The sequence below is a fragment of the Grampus griseus genome (assembly GCF_964374135.1).
Source record: "Grampus griseus genome assembly, chromosome: 5".
Classification (NCBI taxonomy): Eukaryota; Metazoa; Chordata; class Mammalia; order Artiodactyla; family Delphinidae; genus Grampus; species Grampus griseus.
Genome location: NC_138998.1, coordinates 77,669,044 through 77,686,346, shown reverse-complemented (window position 1 = coordinate 77,686,346; position 17,303 = coordinate 77,669,044). Strand labels below are relative to the sequence as shown.

The 17,303-nt window shown below is 42.0% G+C and overlaps 1 pseudogene across 1 annotated transcript; it reads right to left on the bottom strand.

The window, feature by feature from the left end:
- Window positions 1-14,821: 14,821 nt before the first annotated feature.
- Window positions 14,822-15,053, bottom strand: LOC309823156 (cyclin-dependent kinase 2-associated protein 1-like; annotated as a pseudogene). Its single transcript has one exon. The product of its transcript is annotated as a cyclin-dependent kinase 2-associated protein 1-like (transcript).
- Window positions 15,054-17,303: the final 2,250 nt, after the last annotated feature.

Here is a 17,303-nt window from a genome sequence, read left to right as displayed (position 1 = left end):
ATGTGCAAAACACCTAGCACAGACCTGGCACATAATAGGCAGAAAACAAATATAGTTCTATTATTATTTCTACTCACCATATGATGACCTTAAGTCATCAATAAAAGATTAAACTCTGTATGTTATTTTCTGTTGAAGAAGGGGGGTATGTTATTTTTAAAACAGATTTTTAGCCTTATGTGATAAGATTCAAATGTCTTGATGGTTAAAGGGATGAGCATTAGGTATTCAGAATGCTGGATTATCCAGAACTATTCTCCAAAGATGTCAATAGTTGAGACTTCAGTGTAAATATTTTGTGACCTCTGAACAGTTTTTAATTCCTATTCTCCTTTTTAATTTTTTACTCCAAGAATCCCAGTTGTCTCATAAATGCCCCATGGCTTCTCAGAACCCCCTCAGAACTTTTTTTTTATTACTATATTTTATTCTTTTCTGTATTCCCCCAAATGTCTATAATGACTGCGTATTAATTTTAAACCAAGACAAAAACCATCATAAAACCTTCCAAGAGATCAGGTAAGAGAGTACAAAATAAATTTGATTATTTGGTCATTGCTGACCTTAGTGGAAGGCGTTTAGGTGAGTGATAGTGACAGATGCCAGTATGCATAGGTGGAGGAGTGACTGAAAAGTGATGAAGTGAAGATATGTGTGGATGAGAGCATGAAAAGGGAGGTGGATTTGGGGAACCCTTTTTTCAGATGGGAGAAGACTTGGATATATTTTTGGTGGATAGGAAGTAGCTCTTGGAGAGGGTGAGATTATAAAAATATAGACAAAAGAGCAAGGCCTGGGGAGAGGCAGGAGGGATTGGGTTGAGGCTCAGGGAGGTGAGGAAGTTAGCCTGAGACAGGAGGACTGAAATCTCTTCCTCTGGGCCAGGCAGGAAGGAGGAAAGTTGCGGCCACGATAGGTGAGTTTAGAGGAAGAGGAAAGAGAAATCGAGGGGCTCTGATCTGATGGCCCATTTTCTTTGTGACAAATTATCTCAACTGCTGAGATTGAGGGGGATAGGCTGGAGAAAGAGCTGTGGAAGGTGTGTGGAGTCGCCAACACGGAGAATGAGAAAGGGCATTTAGTAGTGACAAGTGAAATAATTGCTGGTTAGGGCTGAGGGCCTGGTCAAAGTTGAGAGAAAATAGGGTTATAGAGACAACAGTGAGTTACTAAAAGTTTTTGAGGAGAGGAGCAATGTGATGACAAATGTGTTTCAGGGATTTTATAAAGTGCTGGTATACCAGATGGTGCAGGTAAGCTTTGCCAAGTTCTAGGCTGACTAGTAATGGGACTGAAGGAGGGACGGTGAGCAGGGTCCTCTTGAAGGAAAACCATCTAGACCTTTATAATAAGACAGATGTCTTCAAGCCACACTTCTCCTTGACTGGCTGGCTCCCTGTGACACTGACAATAGGGGATACTAAAGGGAGACTGGAAGGCTGGAGGAGATTCTTGGAACTGTTCTGCTTTCTGTTCCTGTCAGTGTCACCCCAGGAAATGGTGTTCATCATGTCGATGACAATGGGTTCTGGTTTCCATATTTTTCACACTTTTGAACCATCCCCCTGGAGATGCCAGCCCCAGCCACTGGCCCCATCTCCTCAGAGACGAGTTCCAGCTTGGCGGGTCCTTCCTCTGAGCTCCAGAGGCACCAGCACTAAGAGGCAGCCCCCATGTCTGAACCCCAGCTCAGCAGGGCCACTCTTCTAAGCTTCTAGATTCTGATAACCCATTTCCCCTTGCCCTAAGATGGTGGCTGCTTCCTGAATTCTCTTTTACCTTTCAGTCTGCAATACCTGCTTAATCAGTTTCTTCAGTTAAATTCTTTCTGTAAAAATAACTGATGTGGATTTTGTTTTCTTGATTAAATCCTTACTATAGATTCACCATATTAGTTTGCTAGGGTTGCTGTTATAAACTACCAAAACCTGGGTGGCTTCAGCAACAGACATTTATTATCTTGCAGATCTGGAGGCTGGAAGTCTGCAAGCAAGGTCTTGGCAGGGTTGGTTCCTTCTGAGGGTCATGAGGGAAGGATCTGTTCCGTGCCTCCATCCTTGCTTCAAATGGCCATCTCCTCCCTATGTCTCTTCACACCATCTTCCCTCTATGTGTGTCTGTTTCCAAATTTCCCCTTTTTAGAAGAACATCAGTCATACTGGATTAGAACTCATCCTAATGACCTCATTTTAACTTGATTACCTCTATAAAGACCCTATCTCCAAATAAGGTTACATTCTGAGGTACCAGGGGTTAGGACTTCAACATATGGAGGGCCACAGAATTCAACCCATAACTGTTGCCTTCAGCAAATGAACAGCAGTTAGAGAAAACTGTGTGTTTAAGCTTTGCTTAGCCCACTTTCAGCTCTATATCCTTGCACAAGTAGCTTAATCTCTCAAAGCCTCAATTTTTGTCTTCTATAAAATGGATATAGTAATTCCTACTTCAAAGATTCAATTACATAATATAAAGATATCCCAATTCTCCTTTCTTTTTTACATTTTGTAGAAGATAAATGTGTTTCCCCCACCCCCCCGCTCACTCCATTATTCTCATCCTGTTTAGATGGAGAGATGAATTTTTTAAATTAATTAATTAATTAATTAAGTTTTGGCTGCATTGGGTCTTCGATACTGCGCGTGGGCTTTCTCTAGTTGGCGATGAGCAGGGGCTACTCTTCGTGGTGGTGCGTGGGCTTCTTATTACGGTGGCTTCTCTTGTTGTGGAGCACAGGCTCTAGTTGTGCGGGCTTCAGTAGTTGTCTCATGCTGGCTCAGTAGTTGTGGCTTGTGGGCTCTAGAGAGCAGGCTCAGTAGTTGTGGTGCACAGGCTTAGTTGCTCTGTGGCATGTGGGATCTTCCCAGACCAGGGCTCAAACCTGTGTCCCCTGCATTGGCAGGTAAATTCTTAACCACTGCGCCACCAAGGAAGTCCGAAAAGGTGAAGTTTTGCTGCTCACAAACGACTTTGAGACTTGACTGACAGACTCTACTGACCACTGGAAATTCAGACCTCCACCAACAGCTCTCTGAAGTCCTTCATTCTAATTCAAGTGGAGTCGCCAGGGCTGCCTCCCAGCCTTTCTTTGCTCTGTAACTCATTTCTCTGCTCCCTTTGGCACCATCTGGGTGTGTCTCTGTTAGAGACCCCACTTTCTTAAACAAGTTTTGGCCAAGTTTCTGGCAGCTATCCACACCCCTGCCTCTCAGGGGAAAGTGCTTTCCAACACACTACTTTGTTTAGAAATCCTGGTCCCTGGAAGCTAACAAGCTGTGAGTTGCTTAAAATGTAACGGTTACCTATGAGCAGCACAGCTAAATATAGTCACAAAAAATGCAGTATTTTGAAAAAGAAGAGCATTGTTTAAACAGGATTTTTGAATAGTTTCTTCCATGTAGGGATACAGTGAGAGGGCTTAGTGAAGCCTGAATTACATACTTCGAAAGCAAATGGAAATTTTTTTTTTTTTTTTTTGCGGTACACGGGCCTCTCACTGCTGTGGCCTCTCCCGTTGCGGAGCACAGGCTCCGGACGCGCAGGCCCAGCGGCCACGGCTCACGGACCTAGCCGCTCTGCGGCATGTGGGATCTTCCTGGACCGGGGCATGAACCCGTGTCCCCTGCATTGGCAGGTGGATTCCCAACCACTGTGCCACCAGGGAAGCCCTGGAATTTTTTAAGTGGTATGAAAGTTAATTTTGTCTATCAACGGGACTGGGCCATGGGTGCCCAAACATTTGGTCAAGCATTATTCTGGGTGTTTCTGTGAGGGTGTTTTTGGATGCGATTAGCATTTGAATCTGTAGATAGAGTAAAGAAGAGCGCTCTCCCTAATGTGGGCTGGCCTCATCCAAATCAGTTGAAGGCTTGAATAGACCAAAAATGCTGACTTCCTCCTGAGTGAGAGAATTCCTCCTGCCTGACAGCCTTTGAACTGGGACATGAGCTTTTTCCTGCTTTTGGACTAGAACTAAAACATCGGTTCTTCCTGGGTCTTGGGCCTGCTAGCCTTCAGACTGGAACTACACCATCGGCTCTGCAGGTCTCCAGCTTGTGGACTCACCCCACAGATCTTGGGACTTGTTAGTCTCCATCATCATGTGAACCAATTCCTTATAATAAATCTCCTTCTATATATATATTGTACTTCCTATTGGTTCTGTTTTTCTGGAGAACATTGACAAATTCAGGCTGGAAGGAATTTTAGCAGTGCATCTTAAACTTTAATATGAATACGAATCACCTCGGATCTTGTTTAAATGCAGATTCTGATTTGAGAGGTCTGGGATGGGGCCTAAGATTCTGCAGTTCTGAGAAGTTCATCCGTGATGCTAATACTGTTTGTCTACCAGCCACACTTTGAATAACAAAGCTTTAGTGATCATAAAACAGAGGTTCTCAATCTTGGTTGCACATTACAATTATTTGGAGTGCTTTTAACAAACACTAGTTCCTGGTTCACCACTGCCCCCGCCCCGCCCCCACCCAGAGTTTCTGATTTAACTGGTATGTGTTTGGACTCAGGCATCAGTGTCTTTTTTCAAAACATCCCAGGTGATGCTAACGTGCAGGCAGGGTTGAGAATCACTGCTCTAGTCGGGGCTGCTCAAAATAGGTAAAGGAATCACCTGGGAATCTTGTTAAAATGCATTTTCTCAGCCTGGTGCCTGAGATTCTGCATTTCTAAAGAGCTTCTAGGTCACATCAAGGTTGCTGGTCCACTGAATACACTCTGAGTAGGAATGGTCTAGTTCAGTGTTCCTCAACTTTGGCACTACTGACATTTTGAGCAAAGATAATTCTTTGTTTTAGGAGACTATCCTGGGCATTGTAAGATGTTTAGCAGCATTCTTGGCCTCTTCCTACTAGATGCCAGTAGCACTCCCATACATACTTGTGACAACTAAAAATGTCTTCAGACATTCTCAAGTATCCCCTGGGGGGCAAAACCACCACTGCTACCACCACCGTCCACCGTGTTAGCGTAATCCAACCTTCTCATTTTATTGCAAACTGAAGTCCTGTTACAATGTCCACATCTTCTAGGCTCTCAGAACCTCTAGATAATGGAAAGCTGACAGATTACAAAAAGATGACTGCCTCAAACATAGAATGGTAGGTAAATAATGGCCTTGCAAAGATGTTCAAGTTCTCATTCTTGAAACCTGTGAATATGTTACGTTACATGGTAGGAGAGGCTTTGCAGTTATAATTAAGGACCTTGAGATAAAGGATTATTCTGGGTTATCCAAGTTGGCTCAATGTAATCACTAGGGAATAGGAGATGTGATGATGAAAGCAAGGTCAGATAGAGAGAGAGATTAGAAGATGCTATGCTGTTGGCTTTGAAGATGAAGGAAGAGACCACAAGCTAAGGAATGTGGGTAGCTTCTTGAAGCTGGAAAAGGCCAGGGAATGAATTCTCCCCTAGAGCCTCCAGAAGGCATGCACCCTTGCCTACACCTTGAGGATAGCCCAGTGAAACCCAATTCAGATTCTGAACTTCAGAACTGTAAGAGAATAAATGTGTGTTGTTTTAGGCCAGTAAGTTTGTGGTAAGTTGCTACAGCAGTCATAAACTAATACACAAGGGAACACGATAAGAAGATAAACAGTCCTTTGCTGTGGGGGAAACAGAAGTAAGTTTGCACTTGGGTAGAATGGAGTGGATGGGAAGGCTGCTGAGGAAACTGAAGAGACCCTGTTTTGGGGGGGGAATCAATAACACTGTTGCAAGTCGAGCATTATGAATGGACAATTCTGTGTTAGCCCAGGCAGGACTACTGGAAACAGATGGAAAAGGCACACACCTGGCAGATTTGGGCAGAGTGCAGGTGTGGGGTCATAGAAATCAGATCACTGCTTCTGTGCTGTGGGCCCAGCAGGCGTGGATTGGCTTTGTGGTCCTCAGAATTTGCTGCATATTAGAATCACCTGGAAAGATTTAAAAACTCCTGCTGCTCAGGCTGTATCCTATACTAATTAAGAATCTCTGGGGACATTAGTAGTTTTTAAAACTTCATGTTATTCAAATATGAAGGCACACTTGAGAACTACTGTAGAAGGGGAAACAGGTGAGAGACAGACCAATAAATGCAATGAACTCTAATCAACTTGTTTCTGGAACAACAGACCTTTGGTAATTTGAGGTGCTACATTCTTGAGGGGAATGATGCAGGTGAGAAACCTGGTACCACCTGATGTCCCACAGCTGGTAAGTTGGGGAGTAAAGATGTGGTCTCAGGACTTCCCTGGTGGCGCAGTGGCTAAGAATCCACCTGCCAATGCAGAGGACCTGGGTTTCAGCCCTGGTCTGGGAAGATCCCACATGCCGCGTAGCAACTAAGCCCGTGCACCACAACTACTGAGCCTGTGCTCTAGAGCTAGTGAGCCACAACTACTGAGCCTGTGTGCCACAACTACTGAAGCCTGCGTGCCTAGATCCTATGCTCCACAACAAGAGAAGCCACTGCATTGAGAAGCCTGTGTACTGCAACAAAAGATAGGCCCTGCTCACTGCAACTAGAGAAAGCCTGCACGCTGCAACAGACTCAATGCAGCCAAAAAAAAAAGAAAAAAGAATATAGAGCCCAGAAATAAATCCACACACTTAAAAAAAAAAAAATGTGGTCTCAACCAGGTTGTATGTAGGCAGGTCCAACTGTAAGGCAGTGGGGACCTCAGCAGTAGGGCAGGGCGTTGGGGAAGAGAAGAAAGCTGGGACTACAGAGGGCCAGGGCCGAGAGTGAGGGTAGGTATCTAAATTATGGCATCCAGAGAAATTCACTGAGAAAAGTGAAAGTCTCCAGGAACACACAAACTACCATAACCTTCATCTGTATAACTTTTCCTGGTATTTCAGGTCATATCTTAGAGATACTTCTTCCAGGAGTCCTTCCCTAACCTCCAAGCGTGAGTTAGATTCTCCCTTTTGAAGCACCATTTAATAGTCTGCCACATTTAATCCTTCTAAGTCTGTTATAGTAGTTAAATGATCCTCCATGTCCTCAAGCTAAATGTGATTTATGTAAAAACAGTGCCATGGCCCATGTGTAGAGTCTATTTATTATTATATAGCCTCTGGATAAGGCAAAAACATGGCACTTGTGGCAGAGTAAGAAATTATATCTTGAACCTTGACGTGCAGAGGAAAAAATAAAACAGAAATTATAACCAGTGCAGGTTATTAAGCACATTCAGGGTAACGTGCCCTGAGTTCATAGCTTTCTATTCCCTGACAGGACTCCATCTCCCAACACCCATCCCAAATTGGCCACTGTTGGTCACCAACAGAAAGTGTGTGTCAGGAGGGTCCAGAGGAGATCCAAGAATTTGTACTTATCAAGCATCTCTAGTTGATATCTCTTATCCTTTTGCTGACAGTTGTATCCTTTAAACCTACAACAGTAGGGTGGAATTTGCATACCACCTATATATTTGAGTGTTAGTTCCCACCAATTCTAAAGCCTAGTCTTCTGTTGAATTAATGATCACTTTTCACTCAGTATTATAATTGCCTATTTGACTGCTTAGACATTCCACCAAACCAGAATTTTTAAGGTGGCAGAGAGCCTATCTTCTTTACTGCTATATTTCCACCATGAGTATAGCGCCTATCATGTAGCAAGTGCTTCTTTATGTTTGTTGAACGAGAATAAAGATGAGTTTTCGGCCTGTTGCGTTTGACGAGCCTTTGAGACCTCCAGGTAAAGATACCCGCCAAGCAGTCAGTTGTGTAAGGCAGAAGCTCGGGAGGCTGTTCTGGGCTGGAGTTCGGAAAAATGGTTGCTGCCGTGGACAGGAATAAGGTCACTAAGTCAAAGTGCCTAGAGCAGGGCATTATCGACATTTGGGGCTGGATAATTCTTTGTTGTAGGGGGCTGTCCTGTGTACTATAGGATGTCTAGCAGCATCCCTAAACTCTACTCACTAGACCCAGTAACACCTCCCAAGTTGTGACAAGCAAAAATGTCCACAGACTTTGTCAGATGTTGCCTGGAGAGAAAAGTTGCTCCCAGTTGAGAACCACTGGTCTAGAGTGACAAGAAGCATTGGAAGGGCAGCATGTCAACGTGTGCACATCGGCAAAGGCCTGGCTCTGTAGAGTCAAGCGAGGGGGTTCTTCCTCATTGCCTCACGACCTCGCCTACACTTCCATCCTCTTCCTCCAACCCAGACACTCACTTTGGTATTGGAAGTAGCAGTGCAGCCTTGACAGAAGCAGTAGTTATGTCTATGCTGCTTAGTATTTAAAAAAAAAGGAAGTCATACTCCCAGTTGTGTAAAATGGAGTCTCTTTCCTTCGCCTAATTTCATGGGAAAAGAATGCCTCCTTCCTGAGTGGGAGCCCCTCCCTGGGGTGCTTCATGGCTCCTTTAAACTCCTGAGGCTCTGGATAGGAACTGAGACCTCTGAGGGAAGGTAGGTTGCCTGGGGGTGGAGTGGTCCTGAGGAAGTAGTTGGAGCAGGTGCCAAGTAAAATATTTCTTCTGAGGCTCCACACATCAACCCTTTCCTTTCATGCTCAGAAAATATGTCCTAACCACACAACAATAACCTCAGTCAGGCAATGAGTGATGTTTCTCTAGATGGATTTAATCATTAGAATGTTGCACATTAAGCTGAAGTCTCCAAATGAATTCACTCTGCTTTCCAAACTATAGGAATGTGAGAAATAAAGCCACAAGGGGAACTCGGAGTGGGTCAGTGCATGTCATCCTGTAACAATACTGGGAGGATGCTTAGAAGGCTTCCCTTCAGGGTCTAAGTTGAGAGCAGGAAGGGCTGGTTTTCCTCCCTATATCCCTTCCTATGTTTCCCTGAACATTTGCCATGTTAAAAAAAAAAACAAACTTCATTTAGATATTTGTGGACAAAAAATCAGGCTAATCTAAGAAAACATCGACTTCTCCCTGTTTAGGGTAGTAAGCATCTCATTTTTCACTATATCTCATGATTAAATGTTCATTATAATATAAAAGGGGTCACAATTTGAAAGCAGGAAACGTGGAAGGGGCCAGTGGTTTCTGTCAGAAGACCAACATAATTAAGGTGGGTAAATGGACACCTGACCTTCTCATCATTCAACATTTGTGGGGTCTCTACCATGTTCCATGCTCTGTGATAGGCACAGGAGATGTACGTGGAAAAGGCACACTTTGGAACCACAGTGTTGTGAAGTAAATAGCTGACTGCCAGCCAGGGTGATAAGCTTAATAACAAGTAAGGGGGGCTCTGGGTACATATAAGGGGTGCTCCTAATAAGACAGAGTCAGTGAAAGGGTCCCAGAGGAGGTGTCATGTGAGCAGCTGTGATTATCTAGGTTAAGGGCATGGGCAAAGATGTGTCTAGTTGTCACACTGTGGTTCCCAGCCCAGACTGAACTTTCCTCCAAAGCCATAGGAAGTGCTCTGAGGGAACACACATATAGACTGGGGCAGTATGACCCATTTCTATTAAAAAATGAAAGTGTCCTCCTATAAAATGAGGGGAAGGAATTCATAAATAATCGATGCTAACTAGAGGTAAGCAACTACCTAGCTAGAGTTTCTGTCAGCCATTAGGTATGAGTGGATAGTGCCTGCTTAAAACTATGGTGTCAGAGCGAACCCCTCCTCAAGCCGCCTGTCAGAATCTCTTCTCCAGTTGCCCAAGCCCGTGAGCTCACTGGGCCCTAAGAGATTCCAACTCCGTACTCTGAGCCTCACCCTGTAGCTACCTTCTCTGTGGCACTTCTGCTCCCTCACACCCACCGTCGTTGACTTTCCATTCCTTCTATCACTTACCACACAGGACTCAATAGAATTCCATCAAATTTTAGAGCCAGAGGGAGCTTGCAGAGCATATTATCCGACTTTTTCATTTAACAGCTGAGAAAACAAAATTTACGGCTGAGAGCTTTTGGAGGAAGAAGCCATTACCTGCTATGCAGGCCGAGCAACAGAGAAAGCCTGACTGGTGCAAGAGAGACGGCGAAGCAGGGAGATGCTCAGAAAGGAGCAGAGATGAGAGGCTGTGAAAGAGAATTCCCAGGTTGCCTAGCTCTATCTGTTCTTGAGGTCCAGCTGCACTCCTGCCTCCAGGCTTCATGAGACTCCCCCAGACCCTTATTACAAATTGCCTTTTCTGCTTATGGTCACTAAGGTCAGTTTCTTTTACTTCACACACATAATGAATCAGAATTCAGTCATGTAAAGTCATCTGTAAGAGAAAGGGTGACTCTCAAGCTGAAACCATTAATTATTGGTGTATTATATTCTTGTGGCTACTGTAAAAAATTACCACAAACTTGGTGGCTTACAAAAATCAGAAATTTATTTTCTTATAGTCCTAGAGACCAGAAGTCCAAAATCAGTATCACTGGGATAAAATCAAGGTGTCAGCAGGGCCATGCTCACTCCAGGGCCGTGCTCCTTCCAGAAACTCTAGGAGAGAATCTGCTTCTTACCTCTTCCAGCTCCTAGTGGCTGTCACAGTTTCTTGACTTGTGCCCACATCAGTCACTTCAATCTCTGCCTCTGGGGTCATGCTGCCTTCCCATCTTCTGTCTGTGCATCAAATCTCCCTTCTCTTAAAAGGACACTGTGATTGCATTTAGGCCCAGCTAGATAATCCAGATATTTAATGTAATCACATCTGCAAAGACCTCTTTTGCCATATAAGGTAATATTCAGATTCCAGGGATTAGGATGTGGATATCTTTTCGGGAACTATTATATAGCCTCCCACATTTGGCATATTTAAAAAACAAAATGCCAATTTAAAATGGTGTTAGCTGGCAATGGTATGACAAAGTATTTTCAGCATGGGGTGGAATAAAAGGCCCCCAGATACAAAGAACACAGGATGTGACCCCCCCCAAGGTTGCATATCCCCCTGGAGGAGATGGGACGGATGCGTCATGTTATTGTGGTCCAGACACCAGCCACTGTGCTCACTGAGCTAGCATCCCTTGTTCTGATTTCAAAGAACTTTCCAATAACTTGGCTGCTCATGTAGATTAAGCAGTGACAGGATATGCTGATCTGTATGCCAAAGTATCTAGTTTGTTGGATCATTATATTTCTCATTATAAATGTAAAAATCAGAGTTCTGGTTTTTTCACTCATTAGTTTTCACGAGTTTGGGTAACACATATCATCAGGCTCTGAGAGGAGGGCTGTCCATTTCACAAGTTCAGAAATACAATTTGCCAGCACACTAATGGTTAATCCATTCCTGCAGGATAGTTAAACTGAGTTGTAATCTGTCGGTCCTAATTCCAAATTCCTAAGGAAGGAGTATAATTAGCCAAACTCCAGTCAATTTCCTGCCCTGGAACAATCAACTGTGGCTAAGGACTGAGGTCCCTTTGAATGTACTGCTTTTATTTTATATGCATTTGGGAGGGACAGGGCAGTTTCCTCAAAAGTCAGAGAATATGGCAAACAACGGACATAATTGTACACTGCAGCCCGTGTTATACCTTAACTCTCAGGAGGCATTCTATACCCAAATGTTCCCTGTGCTATCTATTGTCTTCTTCATGATTGTGTATTTGTATTTTGGGGATTTATGGGATTTATGGGAAAAATCCCATTTTCTCCTTCCTCCAATGTATTCTTCTCACTTCTACTGAATTAATCTCTATAAAATACCTTAGATTTATAATCTATGATGACTATTACTGATATACTATCTCTGTGTTTTAGCCTTATCTATGTTACCTCCTGTATTTTATCACTTAATAGTTAAAAATATCAACTCACGCTATAAATACATTTAAAAAATAAACTCTATCATAAATGAAAACTGATATCACTTTCCTTAAATAGAAAGTAATCATACAAATAAATATAGCAGGATGTTAGAATGTGGTTTCCAACCATGGTTTTTGACTGAGGCTCCAATGTAATATGCAGCATATATTGCCAAAGTTAGTGTAAGATGGACTCCTCATATGCAAGTTTACATAGGAAATTGTGGAGAACTGGTTCCATGATTTTTGTGCCCCTTAGCCAGATCAATGATATTTAAAATGAGTCAAAGTGTGGAGGGAGAGGAGGATTTGTGGAGGATCTTTCAGGGCGGGTCTGGTGCTATAGCAGAGACCCAAGAAAGGGGGTACTGCCTCTTCTTCAGACTTAGAGTGACAAGTTTCCTTGGGACCACACAAAGAGCTATGGAATATGTTCCCCACTGTTAGGGGAGATGGAGTAATTGCAACCAACTCCTGCCTAAGGAAGGGTAGAAGGGGCTGTGTTAGGAGTGGGCTGCATTCCCAGTGTTTTGGGGACAAGGAAGGTGTTACTGTTTCCCATGGACCAGAGGTGGGTCACTTGGGATAAAGAGAAGTTGCGTCAGATCATCTAGGGTCCTGGAGGAACTCCAGCAAAAAGAAGCTAAAGGGGAATGCTGTCTTTTTAGGGGCTGTGAAAAGACTAGCAATACTTAAGTGCCCCGCCACGGGGAGAGACAGAAATCTATGTGAAAGTGCCCAGGGAAGAAGAACTCAGGTGTGACCTACTCAGCCACCAGCCAGAAAATACTGTCCTAGCGCCTTTACCTCTCTTCTCTCTGACCTCCCCTTTTCTAACCTGGGAAGAAGTAGAAGAGCAGCTAACAAATGAAGGAGGAAGCGAGTGGAAAGAGCAGAAGCCAACCACACTGCCTTCCTGGAAGGCAGGCAGCTGTCGAGTAGAGGCCTTGCCCAGGGGACGGGGAGGAGGTTGAAGAGTTGGCTAATATCTAGGACTTGACATTCAAGTCAGCAGATTAAAACTGAGTTAGAACAGAAAAGACTGTAAGACTGCCTTTTACCTAAGAGCGAGCTAGTGGAAAAAAAAGACAGTGGGCCTGCTGGGATATTATCCAGTGGTAGTTAAAAAAAAAAAAAAGCTTTCCCACTGGATCAAGTTTAAAGGAGACCTGGGAAACAAAACGTTAAGTTGAATTTTGATTGTGTCTCAGTCATACTTGTTCAATGTACTGCTGAGACACAAACTGCAAAAACAAAAGTTATATTTTAAAAAATTAAAATAAAAAAATGACAATCAAGTAGTAAATATAATGTTGTTTTCAAAGGCATACAAGAAAGGAGTTTATTTTAAACATGTGAAAAACTCCTTGGTCTAGGTTCAAGATTGGCCAGTTGGTGACTGATGTTACCACTAAGCTTAGATGCTTCCTTGGTTAAGAGTGGGTGGTGCCCCTGCTTGGTGGTATGACACAGTTGGGACACCTTGACAGCCCATGCCAATTTGGATGCAATCTCAATGTGGGAATGATAATCTACCAAGACCACTATGGGAAAGACGATAGGAGCAGTTATTCTTACTATCCTTACTTCCAAAAAGTCATGGTGAAATGTTTAGTACATGAAGGTCTGAAAAATTCATGGCAAAGTGTTAATCTAGGTGGCCTGTGCAAACATGTTTCTACCTTCTGTGTCCAAGTATTTTTCTCCCTAATAACGTTAAAATACTTAGGTATAAAGTAAAAAAAAAAAACCTTCAGTGATATGCCTCCTGAAATCATCTTGCATACCACACTCTGCCAGAATCCTCAGGTGCCATCATATGTAGCTGACTCTGTCTCTCACGGGGCCCAGCCTGGCCCATCTGTACAAAGTCCATCTTTACTGATTTCCGGTCCTGTCATGTTTTCTGGTTTCTAAATCTCTAGTGATTCAAATCTGCTCTTCCTTCAGAATTCCTCTATTTCTCCTTTCAGTTCTATTGGTTTTTGCAGCACTGTTGCTTGGTGCAAACATATTTAAGATTACTCTATCTTCCTGATGGATTGACTCATTATACAGTGTCCCATTCTGTCTCTAGTAAGTTTCTTTGCTTGATGTCTACTTTATTTGTTACTAATATTCCTTCTTTCCTTTAATTAATGTTTGCATAGTATATCTTTTTCCATACTTTTACTTTCAACCTGCCAATATCATCATAATTGAAGTGAGTCTTTTATAGACAGCATATAAGCTGGGTCATGTTTTTAAATCTGGTCTGCCAATCTCTGTCTTCTAATTGGTGTATTTAGACCATTTGTGTTTAGTAATTATTAATATGTTAGGGGCCTTAATCTTCCATTTATTTTAATTTTTTGTTAATGAAAATAAGTTTTTTATGTCAAATAATAAATACACACGAAGATGAAAGCAGTTTTAGTCTTTTTTTCCAGATGTTTTGATCAGCTTACAGTAAAGACTACTGAAATCTACAGACAGTCTTGGTACAAAAATTGCTGTTGGGTTGATTGCTCTTTTTTCTGTATTTATAAATTGTGACTTTTTAAACTGACTTCAAAGCATTGATAGCCATGCAAGTGCTTAAGCAAAAAAGTTCTATTATGTAGAATCTATACTGTACAGCTGTCAATAAAATAAAAATTTTTAAAAATAAAGTGAGCTGTCAGTATTCATTAAAAACAAAATCCATAGAGTGGTATTGGCTTATGAATGGAACAAGGAAGAATTTGGGCTACATAAATGAATTCAACAGAGAAGATTAAAGTGACATACTGGCATCTTGGAGGCAAGCTACAGTTTGCCAGAAGAGTAGATAACAACTTTTATGTGCATCTTTTTAATCGATGCTTTAAAAAAACCCGACTAGTTCCTAACTACTTAAAATGCAAATTCTAATTAACTGCAAAATCTCTTCTATGGGTTCAGAGCCTAATGAACCATGAGAGGGAAAAGGGGAGAAAAATTCAAACTGTTACTATTTTGAAAACATGTTTCTTTTGGACAGAAGAGACAAGTGTAACCTCCCATCTTGTAAAAAAAAAAAAAAGAAAAAAAAAGGAAAACCTTTCAAAACTAACGAGGTGACTAGGGTCTGGCATTGTGTTCTGGTTCAACCAAGCACGCCCTAACCAGTCCTCTAGGGTGGATGATGCTTCAGTGTAGGTGGGTCTGATCACTTTCCCCAACCCTTTATGATGGTCAGCCACTCTGCATATTTGCTCTGAGGTACTTGGCTGTTCCCAGTTCCTTGGGTGTAGCCTAGGGGTGGTGGCCTGTAGTCACTCAGCAGCTGATAGTACTGTAAGGATATTACCATGAAGGTAAAAGGTGAGTGGACGTTTCCAACCTTGTTGAGTGAGACCATGGGCCTGTGCAGTCAAGTTTAGTTTGGAAAACATGCCTCCCCTCCCCCATCAGTGATGGATGGCACTTGGATGCAGCCAGGCGCAGGCCTGTGAGTGTGGTAGTGGTGAAGCTGGGCCTACTGGCAGGTAGTAGTGGTGGCTTAGCAAGCCCAGCATTTTGTGTGCTGGTTTGCACACCTGGGCGCCCACTGAGCTCCTGAACACTTTTTATTATTTCCATTTTATTTTTGTTTTCTCTCTGTTTTTGTTTCTCTGGTTTGTTTGTTTCTTGCCTTCCTGTAGGTTACTTAAACATTTCTTAGAATTCCATTTTGATTTATCTGTGGTGTTTTTGAGTGTATCTCTTTGCATAGCTTTTTAAATAGGTGCTCTAAGTATTGTATCTACCTAACTTACTGGTCTTTTGGTGTCATCGTTTTACCAGTTTGAGTAATGTTAGAGAAGTGTTACCTCCCTCTGTGTACTTTACCCTCCCCCATTTATAATATAATTGTCTTAAATATCTTACATTTAGAACCAAATCAGACAGTGTTATAATTTTTTTGCTTTGATTGTCAAAGATAATTTTGAAAACTCAAGAGGAGAAGAAAATTCCATTGTATTTACCATAATTTCGCTTATTATGTTCTTCTTTGCTGATATTTCAAGTTTCCTTCTTTGTTTCCTTTCTGTTTAGGGAACCTCAGTTAGCCATTCTTTTAACATGGGTCTGGTGACAAATTCTCTTAGTTTTCCTTCACTTGAGATGTCTTGACTTCCCCTTCACTCCTGAAGGATATTTTCACTGGGTGCAGGATTCTGGGTTGAAGGTTCTTTTCTTTCAGCATCTGAAAAACATTATGCCACTTCCCCTTGGCCTTCATGATTTCTAACGAGAACTCTGCTGTTATACAAGTCATTTTTCTACAATAGATAAGGTGTCATTTTTTCTGGCTTCTTTCAAGTTTTCCTTGTTTTTAGTTTTCAGAAGGTTAATTATAATGTGTTTTTGGCATGGGTTTCTTAGGTTTATCCTGTTTGGAGTTTGCTCAGCTTCTTGAACCTGGAAATATATGTCTCTTGTCAAATTTGGGAAGTTTTCAGTTATTATTTCTCTCAATAATTGTTCAGCCGTATCCTCTTTCTCCTCTTCTGTGACGCTGATGACACAAATGTTAGATCTTTTGTTATGATCCCACAGTCTGAGATGCTGTTCACTTTTTTTTCAAAGGAAAGAAATAGTGAAATAAAAGAACCATAAAAATTACCCAATCTGAACAATAGAGAAAAAAATAGACTTAAAAAAAAAAAAAAGAACAGAACCTCAGACTGTGGGATCATAACAGTCTGTGCAAGGCAAAGAGAAAACCCAGGGAATTTGCCACCATGCCATTCCTCGGGTCCAGAAGTCTTGTCCTCTCTCCACCTTTCTGAGGTTTCTTATATTTGTTTTATATTTTATGTCCAGGGTTTTCAGTTGTGCTTAGTGGGAGCAATAGGGAAAATTACATTTCCTCCATCTTCTTGGAAGCAGAAGTCACTGGGTCTCTTTGAAGTCTTAATAAACACTTGGTGATCTGACTCAGGCACATCATTTCCCCCCTTCTCACTCCTACCCTTTACACAAATACAAAAGAGTAAAAGCACCAAGTTGGTAAAATATTTTAGATTAATTAATAATATAAATATAATTAATTAATCAAGAGGTGAGTTTATTTAAATAAAAAGTTAAGTAAATAAAATAAAGATATAATTTGATACATATGTTTATCTACCCACGTAGATATTTTTATAGACATAGGATCATGAAAGTTAACATATTCAAAAATATATACGTTTAGACTGATGCTGTGAATTGGAGAATGTTGGGTATCTTCTAGAGGCCCTGAATTTCAGACCTTGGGGATAGAAGATGATAGTTACCCTGGACACAGAACCCTGTGCAAAGTCGAGGGTGATAATGTTCCCAGTTCTGCACACAAGCAGTGGATCAGGACCCTTTGGCTTGTGGCTTCCTAATACACATATTCTCATCTAGCTGTCCCCAGGACAGATAGAGCAGGATAGTCAACAGACAGACAGACAGACAGATACACATACACACTGTGAGACACTGAACTAGGCTGATAGAAAAGTGACTGAAATGACTTGAATATAGGAAAGAGAGTTTATGAATAATTAATTAGAAGACCTGTTGCTCATCCTCTATGTATCAGATACTC